The sequence below is a fragment of the Chroicocephalus ridibundus genome, chromosome 5 (assembly GCF_963924245.1).
Source record: "Chroicocephalus ridibundus chromosome 5, bChrRid1.1, whole genome shotgun sequence".
Taxonomy (NCBI): Eukaryota; Metazoa; Chordata; class Aves; order Charadriiformes; family Laridae; genus Chroicocephalus; species Chroicocephalus ridibundus.
In genome coordinates, this window is record NC_086288.1 from 11,003,902 (window position 1) to 11,017,902 (window position 14,001).

Below are 14,001 nucleotides of genomic sequence, written 5' to 3' on the forward strand. Positions count from 1 at the left end.
AATATAATGACTTATATAAAGGCATGTTTAAAAATAATTTGTTTTCCTCCTTGTACTCCAGACTTCGCCTGTGCATGCTAGGGAAAGGGTGGGGGAAGAACAAAATGAGAAAGACTGGTGACATCTATGCTGATATCACCCTCCCAAGTGGATATCCCATATTGAAATAAAAGTGACATATAATCCAGAACAATTACATAGCTAGGTTAGAATGACTGAATTGTGCAAGTGTCCCGAATAGCTGTACTGGTCAGGTTCCCACACTGGCAAGTCTAGAGGGGAAAAAAAACAACCCTTCAAGTCTTGATCTAAACTCAGCTTTTATGCGGGCTCCCAAGATACAGCACTCGCAAGAAGAGTACAACTGAGTAAAGGAATCCATACTGGTAGAAAACCCTTCGTAAACGGCTATCAGGGGGCAGCACTGTGATCACACAGCTGCACAACACTTCCACCGTAGCAATCCCAGAGCCAGCGTACCTGATACACATCCTCCCTTCTTCCTCAAAATAATAATAAAAAAAATAATAAAATGGACCCACCTACACAACTCAGTAGAGTTCAGCCTTAGGTGCACTGAATAGCTGACCTCACACAGTTTAATGAGAAGTAGTGTAGGTCTTCGTTCCTATTCAACTGCGAGGCACTTCCAAGGTCAACACATGCAGGCATAAAACTGAAGCAGGGAGAGATCCCGTACAACCTGGGTTCATTCTGGAAAATGCTTTGCCTTCCTTAGAACTAGACTGTTTATTTTATGAAATGTTTGGCTTCTCTATCCTGTTAAAAAACAAAGACGACCCCCCCTCAAATCCACACAAACCCGAAAAGCTTCTGTAATGCAAATTAACATTTGTCCGAGGAGGAGGATAGGGATCTTTGTGGCAGCCATTAGCAGCTAAGAGCGTCCTTCTCCTCACCCCTGAATCCACCCTCTGCAAAGCCCTTCACAAAAGGCCCAATCTAACATTTTCTCTGGTTGTTTTGAATCTTGAAAAATCGCAATATTCTAATGGAAATAGTTATACAACAGCCTGCAGGGATACAAGTCTATCAATTAAAAAGTATCAACTTAAAATAACTTCTTTCCCATCCCAAGCAAAATCCACTGTTCTAACATAAAAATCTAAAGACCTAAAGTTACGTCGTAGTAGCTTGAGCAAAACAGCTAGAGAAGTGCAAGATGCTTGTGTAGATGAGCCTTTAAGTCACCAGCATTTCAAGCCCCACTTGCCAGTTTGGTGTTTATGTTTTAAACTTGAATTTTCTGTTCAGTAAACTTCAAAGGTAAACTTCCAGGAACTGCAGATCATCTTTATTAAGACTTTCATGCATTCAATTTTTTGAGACATGACTATACACAGAAGAAAGGCCAGTGGAAGAATACTAGTCTGCAGCAACTAGAGGGAAACAAGTGCAGTTCTTATGGGCAGAACAGACCTTTCTCTGCTCTGAAAGCACAACCGGGTGAGTTTGTCATCAAAACTTAAACCAGAAGTTAAAACAAACAAAAAAACCCAAACACAAATATTAGTAGAATCTCTTCATTAACCATCAAGCAACTTTCATTTTCACAGATTTTATGTCTCTCTTCAATAAGGTTCATGTATTCATCTGCATCCACACAGCAGAAGAGAGCTCGATATCCACATTTTATAAGACACCACACCCAAAACTGAGCTTTACTTCTTTTATCTGCCACTCCAAAAGCACCTCAGCTAAAGCACATCCTGTTGAGATGCAACTGGAGCCTGGAAACTAATGGCTTTCTCACCACTAGTGACCATTTATTTTCTCTGCTTCTCTTGTATTCCTCAAAATCATTTTTTTTAGTTACATTTGTGACTAAAAATAAGAGATGTTTCTTTCTTGGCTGGGAGAGGCTCAGGAGATGCAGTGCAGAGTTCATACCAATTCAGGTATGAAGAGTTGGTTTAACCACTAATACATGCAAAACCCTCAAATCATGAAGCAGCACATTGACTAGTAGAAAGAAGAAAAAGGAGTTTTAGCAGGATTTTCTCGAAATACTTCACACTGATTTTATCAGCAGAAAAAGCAAGACCTAAGATGTTTAGTATACAATAAATCTGTGGCATGCTACTTTCTGAGCTACTTAGAGCAGAAACATGAATCTGAAGCCACAGTTGCCTTCACTAAGAAAAGCAGTGACCTATGCCAACCCATATTCAAAATTACAGTGTGTGTTCTAAAATAAGTTTGGTCATATAGTTCAAGATACGACTAAGATGCTCTGTCTTACACAAGAACTCCAATCTGCAGGAACATTTCAAGAGGTAGTAACAAACTTTAGTAAGATAAAAATACTAGGGGAAAAAAACAAAAAAAGCCCAAACAATGAGCTTGTTTGCCTGTTTGTCCCTTTGATATCTGATAGCACAGTCTGCAGGTAAAGTCTAGCTGATTTTGAGGCTTGAGAAAGGATATATAAAATTCAGAGAGATTCACTCACAACCACTCCCCCCCACACACACACCTCCAAGCTGCACATACCTTCATCTGTTTCAGTTACTAATGACTGCAAGAGAGGGGTTAAGAGTCAACCTAAATTGGTTCAGCATTTATTCTTCACAGGGCCACAAGCTTTAATTTCAACTACTCTTTGCATAACTTAAATAATAAACACGGTGCTCTCTTTATTTGATTCTTAAACCACCCATATCTGAAGCACAATGGGACATGTCACAGACACTTGCTTCGCTGCCCTCATAATATGGTTTAATTATGATGACTGAACTAACGGGCTCACATCACAGACTTTTACAGGTTGACCCTGTGTCATCCTGATGTATCATTTTGCACCAGTTCAGTGCTGTAAATCAATTTAAGATCTCCAGCAGGTTGAAAAGGCTGGTAATGATGCTTTCTCTGCAGTCTCTGGGGGCTCCACATTATACACAACTTACATTATTTATAAAGCTGAGATGATGCCTCCATTAGGCTTGTAAGACTACTCAAATGAGCTTTTATTTTACACACACAACTTGGGCTTCACAGAGCAGAACACTGGCTATATGTAATATGCCATGCATTCACATTTCATTTAAAAAAAAGTCACAACCCCTTCATTTTTTAAATTTAAATCTTCATACCAAGCAAAGAAACTCGTGATTTAATCTGAATAATTTCCCAGTATTCAGAAACATAAGTAGCACTTTCATTAACCTTTGTATTGCTTTTCTTTACGTTCAATGCTTTACTTTATGTTCAAACTACAGAGGAAAAGCAAACACTAAACTCATCAGCTTTCAAACATTTGATTTGATAGTTAATATTTATACAGAAACAGAAAGATCTCCATCTGTTTATTCAGTCACTTTTCTCAAATGTATTGGGTCATCACATCTTCAAGGGTACACAAAAAGGCAAGTTGAACAAGACAGGGTAGGGAAAAATGTATTTGATTACATACCCAATGGTTGATGGGGTCAAAACCGAAGGAAGGACAAATCCCTACCCTCAGGGTAACCTGATCATGCCTTGAACCAATCCTCTCTGGTAGCTGTGGAAGGCTTCTGGATCACCCAAATCAAGGGAAATTTCTCTCAAGCGCCTACTTACAGTCCGAAGTAAAGTGCAAGATTTCATCCCTAAGACCAAAGCAAGGACTTCAAAAAGGGCTAGAAATCTTTCATTTTCATACTAATACTCTTCCAGTCACAGTAAAGAAATGAGCACTCAAAACTTGCACTAAAATCCAGTGAGAACCCCTGAAAAGCTTCATAGCGCTGCTCTGGTTCAATGGAAAAATAAAATGAGTATTAATCAGTCACAACCAACAAACTCATCTCCCATAATTCAGGAGAGTAATTACTGACAAGTAAAAGAAAAATATTAAGTCATTGTTAATACCTCAGGTTCCCTCACATGATTTGCTCCTATTGTTTGACAGGACAAGGTGCCGGCAGTTAGCCACATGAAGCCTAGCAGATTTACAGGCACTCACGCTTGCAAAGAAAAGTGGTCTCTATGGACTAGGTTAGTTTCAGTTTTTAGTCTTATTCTTGAATGCTGCTTAAAAATACATATAGCTATTCAGGGGAAAAAAAAAAGTTTTCTCGACTTCTCTGTGTAGAGAAGAGATTTGAACTATCAGCTGTGACATGTTTGAAATACAGCTTTTTCCTAAGCATGTTAGTTTCAAGATGCCATATCTTTAAACACTGACATCCATTAAACACTGACAGTTTCACACAATGATCTTTTCCATTTGCTTGTATCTGAAACACACATTTACTTTCACTCCTCCCCACCTGGATCTAACAATACTTCTTTCCCAAATAAAACTGTTATCTTTTTTACATGCAATGTGTATCATTTTTTCCTAAAATACACCTAAGTAAAGATTATTTTTTCAGAATAAGCTCCTATTATTCAGACACCATAAAAGCAAACTGTAAGGTCAGACCACAGATCTTCTTCAGATTGATCTACTAACAAAAGAGCAGGCACAGCAACACTTCCTCAGTCAGAACTCCCACTGACTTCAATTTATAAAAAAAAAAAAGTCAGGATTTGGCCCAGATCCTTTCGAATGCATGACTGAATATTTCCACACCAGTAAATTTTAATAAGCTTTAAAGATCTATATTCAGGATAAGATTATATGGCTGTAGAGCCCACATATATGAAGAAACTACATTGAGGAGGGCAAAATCTCATGCACGCAAACCTTCTAATAGGGAGGAGAAGGAAAAAAAAAATAATAAGTGAACTTTCCTTGACCTCTAAGCAGAGATTTGTCATTAAAAAGAAGAAAAAAAAAAGATAGGAGGGGAAGGGGGCTGCGGAAAGAAAGAAAGCGTGGGCGGGGGGGAACCACCATATGAAAAGAACAGGGATACGGATCGGCCGAGGGAGGGGGCGAAGAGCTTTTGCCCCCAAAAAAACCTAAAGGGGGGCATTTGCCCCCTCCGGCCGGGTCCCCCCGCGGGGCGCACAATGGGGACGGGGCCGGGCGGCGGCTGCGGCGCGGCCCCGCGGCGGGTTCGGCGGCGGCGGAGGGCGGCTTCCCGGCGGCGGCGGAGGGCTCTCCCTCCCGCCGGGCCCGACGCGGCACCTACCCACAAACTTCCAGCCGGCAGCGGCCGAGCGGAGAAGCGGCCACGGGTCTCCCCGGAGCTGCCGGAGGGACGCCATCATGCCGGGGAGGAGAAGAGCGGAGCCGCGCTCCCTTCGCGGCGCGGAGAGGAGCCGCTCCGCCCGGCCCGACCCGGTGTGGTGCCCCCGCCCCGGGGACCCCCCGGCGGGAGCTGGGGGGAGGAGGAGGAGGGCGGCGGGGAGAGACGAGGGGACGCGAAGTTGTTACCGGCTGTCGGGCGGGCGGTGAAGGGGGGAGCCGGGGCGGGGGGCTCCGCGCCGCCGGCGGGCAGCCCCGCGCCCGCGCTGGCCTCCGCGCCGGGATCGATGCTGTGCCTTCGGCTGGCGTCAGGCAGTCGGGGCCGCCGCTCCGCTCCGCTCGGCCCGGCCCGGCCCCGCCGGCTGCCAGCGCCGCTCGCCGACACACGCACACACACGCACGCCGCCGGCCCGCCAAGGGATCCTCGCCAAATTACCGCCCACTACCGCCGGGCCCCGACGGCAGCGCTCAACCCGCCGACACCGGCGAGCGGCCGCCCCCCGGGGGCGGGAGAGCGGCCGGGAGCTCGGGGGGGGCTAAAGCCTACCCCGTCCCGGTGTCGGAGCCCCAAGGGCCCGGCCTCGGGGTTCGGGGAGGTCCCCAAGGGCCCGGCCTCGAGGCTGGGGGAGGTTTAAAAGGCGCTTGTGTACTCGCTGGAGCGCGGCTGAGATGCTCCAGCTGCTGAGGCTTTAGAGAAAGCTCCAAATACTGTGAGAATCGCAATTAAAGTTAATTCCTGCAACGCTCTGATTGAACTGGATTTCATCCTGCCTCTTGCTTACAGGTGATTCACTCCTTGACGGTCTATTCTTAATATTGAAGTAATAACAGACCTCTCTCTATTCCCAGGTCCTGTACATGTGGACCTCATCCTGGCCATAGGTGCTGTTGCAGTTACTCCTAATTTATGCAAGTAAACCTATTAAAGGTTTCTTGTGCAATCAGATATGTAGTAACGAAGTCTCACCCCTACGGCCCTCTTGAAATGAATTTGAACTCCGCTTGAATTTGCCAGTGTCTGCTCTGAAAGTGGATCTGGCTGAAAGTCTGCAGCCCCCCTGAGGAACCGTGAGTCTCCCTTGCCTACCATGTTTACAGGAATCTTTACAGTCCGCAGATGAGCGTAGCACAAGTAGGACTGAACCGAAACTGATTATTTAACTTACACTTTGGCTTCTACCCAGTCATCATTCCTGGAAGGAGATATGAAGTAACAAGTGCAAGATGTTTCTACATGGCAAAATATTACGATACACCTGTACCGGCATAATGACATCTCTATACTTACGCCAGTGAATTTTCACATGTCTATGAAGTTCTAGGTGTGGTATTAACCTCATTTTAAACCCCAGCAAAACTGAGGCCCAGAAAAGTTAAGGGCCTGCGAGCTGTACCAGAGGAACAGTACTCCTGGGCTTCCCCACCTGCCCACCCAGCTGCATTACCAGTCTGAAGACACAGAACTGGAATGGCTTGCCCAAGGTCACAGAAGGAGCATGACAGCAACAGGAAAAAATACCCAGCTTTACAGCTGTGAGGTTATCAGCGCTTCTTTCTAACTTCATAATCTAAAATCCATCTGTTTCTTTGTCACGTAAATACTAAATAAATTGCAAACAGGTAAATTGTACTATTTATGTTGTTGGGTAGCATGCCGCAACAGAAGCGTAGTGAGGAACAGAATGATGCCCAGATGGATGGGGGGAAGCCTGAAATAAAATTAGTATTTTACTGCTTAAGTTTTGAACCTTAAATGATTCAGGATGAGTGAACTTTGGTAATCAGCTTTAACTTATATTTTGTGGTTGTACTGTAGGCAATTACAGTTAGCACGTAAACTTTTTATGTGCAATCGCGCACAGATACAGTGCAGCACTGGGCTGCAGATACACCCGGTAAAGCTTTGTCTCTAGACAAACTAAAATGCTTGTAAATGTTGTCAATGTAATGAAGATATTTGCAAGCAAGGCACAGAAGAAACGTGAGGCTGCTACTGGTTTTTGTACCGTGGTAGTGCTCAAATCAGGGCCAAGTGTCCTGGGTCAAGAGTGGCGGATGCAGCAGTAGTATCTGCCTCAAGAGCTCGGCGGTCTCAGTGATACAGCCTCAGGGAGAGAAATAAATGGAAAAGGCCTTACGTGTGCCCAAGCTCTGCTCTGCTCTGATCAGCTGGCTGACTTGGCAGGACTGGGGCAGACAGCAAGCTCCATCCGCTGGATCCTTGTTGCTCGGGTATCTCTTCAGTGCATGATTCACACTAAACAGATATGACAAGAAGATAATTAGGGAAGCACTGCAGTTTGTCAGGTGTCTTGTTAGAACTACGTTTTTACTGCTTTTGTTGTTGTTAGGGTTGACTGGTTGGTTCGCTTCGGCATGAGAGAATTAAATTATTTTCTACTTACAGTGAGGCTTGGGGAGGATCACATTAATATGCTCCTTTACCTAAAAAGGGCTATAAAGCAGCCTAGTCCAGCCTTTTGCTGATGTTTAATAACTGGAACAGTTGCTCTGGAGAGAGCTGGTTAGAACTGGCTTCAGACAGATCACTGGTGTGAGATGAGCAGAAGGAAAGCAGAAACAGTGTGCCATGGTCAAATCTGCCACGAGGCTTCCCTGGTCCCCCCTGGCCGGGCTGTTCTTGACACAGCCGAGTCAAAACTTCAAGTCTGCAGCCCACTTTAGGATGTGCAACTCATAGCTAACTGTCCAAACCCATTACTCTGTGTGTGAGTAGTAGGTGTCTAACTTCTACATTCACCACTTCTAACTCCACAGGGTACTTTTAATATATCCTAATTAAACATCATTAGCATCTGCATAGCTTTTCTGAATAACACGGGGAAACTGAAAAAAGGAGAGCAGAGGGGCAGGTACACCTGGTTATCTAGCTTGATGCTACTCCTACAACAGTGTTCCTCCTCTGCATTGGGCTGCGTAACTGTGCTATCTCCATAGGCGACAGATAACTTTTTTCCCCATCTTTTTACTCTGCAACTACATGATCCTTCAGACTGGGGCAAGGAAAACAGGCTGCGAGGCTGAGGCAATGAAGAAAGAGAAGAATCATCCCTTCTGTAAACAGCCTGACTTTTCATCAGATTAGGTGTACAATCCAATGACACCATCAGCCATAAGGCCTGCGAACCAGAATTTTAATGGAGTTGGGGCGCTTCCGCAGATAAACTTCTAATAAGATTCTCAAAGGAAACTTTAATCTCAGAGATGCTTTTCAACATCTCACCAAGCACCTGACTAATCACCTTTAAAATCACTGTCTCAGAAACAGCTTATCAGAAGGCAGAGTGCTAAAAGATATTCAGTATGCTGTGTATTTTATGCTATTATGTAACAAGTATTTAAGAAATACTACTACTAATACTGCTACTACTACTAGCTTTCAATCTTCCTCTAAAATCAGATTTTATATGCAGATTATGATTTAGTATTTCTCGTTAACCTCAGCCAGGCTTCATCCAGCTTATTCAGGAGGTTCCAGGGATAGAGAGTGCCTGCTGGAGACAGTTTAGCTCCAAACTCAGTAACTTTGCTTCACCTTTATGTACACCAGGTTTCTGCCAAAAAGGAGAGTTTCACGGATAATTAAACTGTATCAAACACATAACTTGTTATTTACATTAAAATCACTGGAGTCATTTTCTTTTTAGCCATTACACTGTTGCCCTAGCGTGGGAAAATACCAACAGTATTTTCAGAGAGAAGAGGCAGTTCTGTCAAGAAGAATAATAGCTTTCTAAGGATACCCAATTTCATTATTTCCTTTTTTCCTGGGCTGGTTGGTAAAATTTATCAACCCCTATCCTTCATTGCTTGTCTGCTGCTTCTCTGCATAGGTGAGGTATTAAACAAGCCTCCCACCTCAGCATTATTAAAATAGGATACGCAGACTGTTTAGCAACTACATGAGTCTGTTTGGGAAAGATGCCTCAGGCAGAAGACGGCATGTGGGAGAAGGTAAGGAGTATTTTTAGGAGGTCATCACAACTGCAGAGCTACGCATGGTTTTCCAAACCCATCTGGATATGAGGACCTGTCTAGCCAGAGTAGCACAGAGTTCATAGCTGATTTCCACTGTCGAGAAAGGCACTTGGGTTTGAGCTAGCTTGAATCCTTCAGTCCTGCACCATAGCAGAAGTGGCATGGGCTGAACTGTGGTCTCCAGAGGCAGACAAAATGATAGCAGCAGCAGAGCTGCTCACCCAACACCCTGTCCCCATTAAAGCCTCAGCAGCCCCAAGCACCTGCCCAGGGCTGAGCACAGGGGCCCATCACCAGCACTTTAATGGGGATGCAGAATTACCAGGGTGGTGGTACCTTGAGCTGTTCAAGGAGGCTGGTGCCTGAGGGAACTGTTCTGGTGCCATCCTCACAAAAGGGATTTCTGCATCCCCCGTTGGAAGCCAAAGCCAGCTGTTTTATGCCAGAAGTTGATCTGTCCTTGTCCTTGAATTCCAAGATTCAATTTCCCCTTACTGAAGAGAAGCTTTGAGCTGGCACTGTGTAGGTGACACACAAACAAAGAGGAACTGAGTTGGGAAAGGCCTTGAAGACAGAAATTGTGACATGAGGGCTCGCTATACTCCTCCTTTGGTGTGTTCGGCCATTTTCTAGAATGAACCCCTCACAAATTTGTAGAGTCAAATCTCTACTTGGTTTCCTGACTCACTCTCAATGCAAAAGAACAAAGAACCCATTTAACTCTTAGAAATTCTTCCTGAACTGGCCCACCATGATTAAGTGGGATTGCTGTAGAATAAATGTGGAACTGGTAATTCTACAAGGTTATTACATCTATTTCCCCCTGCTACATTAAAAATTTTTCTGCAGATACCAGAAAGGTCTTTGATCAGATTGAGTAGTCGTTCATCTTTTCCACCCTTGAGATGACGGGATTCAGACCAAAATTCATTACTTTGCTAAGACTAACGTACCCAACAAAAGCTGCGAAGATCCTTATTAAAAGTTATGAATCCAAAAGGTTTGGGCCAAAACAAAGTACTAAGCAGGGCACTCCCTTATCTGCTTTATTGGTTGTTTTCTCTATAGACTCTGATGTAAGGACTTTGCTCCAGCAATATTACATTGCTGGTAAAGAAGGGAGATTACACTCTGTCCTGATGGCTAATCACGTGCTGCCACAAAGCACTGTATTCCTGCCCACTCTACCGCACCAGGACTGGACTTCCTAGAGAGTGAAATTCTCCCTCTGGATCTTGCCTGCGTCCACGTAGGCACTTTTGAAGGTAGTTTCACTTTCTCCTGGCTATCACCTCAGTAAGAGATAATGGACTCCATGTAAGCAAACACTATTGGTTCTTTTAAAATTAAATTTCTCTTCAGTCACGCAGCTTAAAAAGATTTACATAACTGGAATAACCTACCTCTATTACTGGTTTCTTGGAAGACACCGCTAAGATTAATCTTATCTCCCATTTTAATCACTGTTTTCAAGTTCTTACAGTCCTTGTCCCAGTTACATCTTGTTGCAAAAACCACCAGAGTATGATATATTAAAATTTATTCAGACAGGTGGCAGATACAAAATTAAAGCTAATAACTCTATGAGAAAAGAAATCAAAGGCGGTTTGGCAATCCTGAGCTCTCACTACTTGGTCACTGGTTGTTGCAGTGGCTGCACAACCACTGCACTAATGACTGGTGCCATTCGAGTGGCTGTGTGTCACAGCTTGCGACTCAGGGCTAGGGAGTGCCACGATTGGGCAGCTGCACTAGCCTCCACAGGCTACAGAGGCCTTGGGGTAGGACTGGATTGTGGCGATGTGGATGAAGGCTGGGCAAACCATGGTAACTGTCTGGGTACAAGGCTCTATCGCCTCCTTCGTACCTGAAGAGGAGGCAAATATATTACACCATTGGAAGGACAACAAAATCACACATATTGCATCGAAATGCATCCCTTTACTTCCATGTTTTGTTGATATTTTGTGACACAGTACTCAGCCCATTTTATATAATGATTAAAAAAATAAAAGAAAAAAGGCATCATATCTTATTTTCATTCCCCGTATAAATGGTACTTATCTTGAGCAATTTAGAAACCTCTTTTCAATTTCCCTAAACTGGTGCAAGTCTAAGTCACGTTGCCCGAGTTCAGTGTCACTCTTGGCTGCATAAGTGAGTAGTAAAACAGTCCCACCCTTCCTCCTCCACAACGGCTGCTCATCCCTAACCCCCTGTCTCCCACCCACCCCCTTTATGCTGGCACAGTTGTTGGTGCAGCTGCGAACTGAACAGGCCTAGGGAACGGATCTGGCTGGGGAAAACAAATGTTTCAGGGGCCAAGCTCATTTTTAATTTGGATCAGTTCCCTGATCTAGTTCATTGTCCAAATCCTTGTGCTGATCTTGTGCAGGTGCAGGACTGAGGTGGGAGAAAGGGTGAAACTTATCTTTTTGATAAGTGTTGTTGGCTTCAGCCAGTTTAAAGTGGTTATGAAACTGGTAGACTTAGCAAGCTTTTTTTTAACCAAGGATAAATAGTTTCATTTTGAACGCAACTGCAAACATGGTTTTAGAACTACACTAAGCATAGCAGCAGGGCTCACCAGTGAACAACAGAAAACTAGGAGAAAGTGTGACAGGACTGAGGAATTCGGTGAGTTGAAGTGATCACTGCATATTAGAAAAGGCAGCTATTGGATACTGCATTATGTGGTAAAAAGCAAAAAACCTGTTGCCCTTCTGCTGTTGATGAACGAACAGAGGCCAAAGAATCACAAGGATCCCACCAAAAATTATTAATTGACTCTTCAAAAGCCAGAATTGTGTTCAACTGGTTTAAAAAAGCCGAATCCTGGGCACCGGGTATGCCTGCATTCCCATGTTTTTTTCTTTCCTGTATTCTCCAATTCCAGAGTTTTCCTTTGCTCTTTGCTTAAGGTGTGGAAGAAACTGAACTCTGGAGAGTAAATAAATCAGTACTTAATTAGTCATCCCAAGGCAATGCGTTCTTAGTGAGCTCTCAATAACAGACAGCCCTGACAATAAATGTACCTGTATTGTATTAGTTTCCGTTTGCACTTTCAGGAGGAAGTTACCTTGTAGGTTTCAAACATCCTGGCAGTCACACAGTGTCGGAAAAGGTTGCCCACGTGAACAGAGCACGCACTTACACCAATTTTAAACTCCACCATTTTCTTGCTTGACCAAAAATAGCCAAGTTTTTGACAAGCAAATTTGAGCAACTTTAAGAGCAACCCCCTCTACACTTCATACACTATTGCACAGATCACATCTGTAAATCCTCACTATAAGTAAAAATTGCAAGAAAAAAAGAAGTTAAACAGTTAAAAGTTGTGACCAATCAAAATCAGTGTTGCTGGTATGATCTTAGTTAAGTATTCCATTTGGGTGCATCCTGCCCTGTCTTTGATTGCATGTTCCTATATGTTCCTTGCTAAAGACCCCTATCTCATTCAGTGAACAGAACAAAGAGTGGTCAAATAATGGAGAGTGATTTTCTTTTCTCCCCAGGTTCATGCTGCAGCTAGCCATTATGAAAGCTGTTTTTGCAATATTTAGTTGCAGAACAGAGACTGGCTTACAGCTTACAGCTCACCTTTTGACACAGAATTCATCTTTCCTTTCCCTGCCAAATGTCATCTCTCTTCCTGAGTGGACAAGATCACTAGAGCATCTCAAGAAAAAAAAGTTCCCTAGTATTTTCAGCCCTGGCAAATCAATTATTTATTCTTTATCCTCTTTTCAGAAATACTTGAACTGTTTTGCTGACATTTTCTACACATATTCTGCCTGAAGCACACACTGAGGATAAGTAATGTTTGATGAAGTTCTAAACATATAAAATCAATATAGTTTCAATGTAGGAAGTACCGGGCAACTTAAATTACAAGTGATGATCTCAGTCCACTAATAATATAGTTTAAAGGACTAAAGCATTCTATGCTTATCCAGAAATTCTGCTGCTGTTGGAGGTGTCAGAGAGAAGGGAAAGAACTACATAGCGTACCAACAGTTAGGAAAACAGTTCTCTAAATACCACAGTCAATGGCTCTTTGAAATGAGGGAGGAAAAAAAAAAGGCAAAACTAACGAACCCATTTGCCTCTTCAAATAATTAGATAAAGTAGTTTTCAGTGTAAAGCATTTTATCTGGATGTCTAGAAGTATAAGCTTTACAAACAAGGATCAAACATTCAGTATGGACAACACCACAGAAGGCCCCCAGAGAACTGCAAATAGCAGGAGACAGCAAGGCTGCCTGACTAGCTGAAAACCTGCCATCTGAAAGTGGCCTTGCAGTCAATGCACAGTTGGTCCAGCTTCTACAAAGTCCAGTCACACAGTACATGAACCTGACAGGTTGGGGAACCCTACAGCTACCCCACCCTGCTCATGTGCTTTTGGCCTTCAGCACCTAGAAGACAGCACTTATAGACTGTATCACCCTGGTTAAGCAAGGCATACGCTTGTCAGAGAGCGACCAGATGGAGGATTACTACAATTTATGGCCTGCAGTTAGACAGGCTTGCACTGTGATCTCATCAAATCTTGAACAAAATAGGTCAAGCTTGGTCAGTGTTCAGATGAGACACACTCTAGGGAAAATACAGATACTGTAAGAAACGGTTTAGGATTCGGATTTAGGATTCAGCTGACAAAACTGCTAAGGCACTGTTCCAGTTTTAGGCTGATTCCCAGATGTGAGGTACCCAAAGCAGGTTCGTGGTCTGTCATATAGATGGGGCACTGTACTGCTGGAACCATATTTCTAAATTTTCAGATGAGAAATAAAATTACAGTCATGCCTTGTGATTAATTAAATACATCATTCTTGTCTTTGCTTGTGGACATGGCATTT

At 43.5% G+C, this 14,001-nt stretch overlaps 1 protein-coding gene across 3 annotated transcripts in view; it reads right to left on the bottom strand.

Moving 5' to 3' along the window:
* SMAD1 (SMAD family member 1) overlaps positions 1-7,384 on the bottom strand; it is a 51,845-nt gene extending 44,461 nt beyond the window's left edge. Inside the window, exon 1 of one of the 3 annotated variants that reach the window (XM_063336706.1) lies at positions 7,279-7,384. The gene's annotated coding sequence lies outside the window, so the exon portion shown is untranslated. Of the gene's footprint in view, positions 1-5,084; positions 5,253-5,329; positions 5,585-7,278 lie in introns of those variants that run through there. The other 2 variants (XM_063336703.1, XM_063336704.1) reach the window with 2 other exon arrangements.
* Between the last annotated feature and the right edge of the window lie 6,617 nt (positions 7,385-14,001).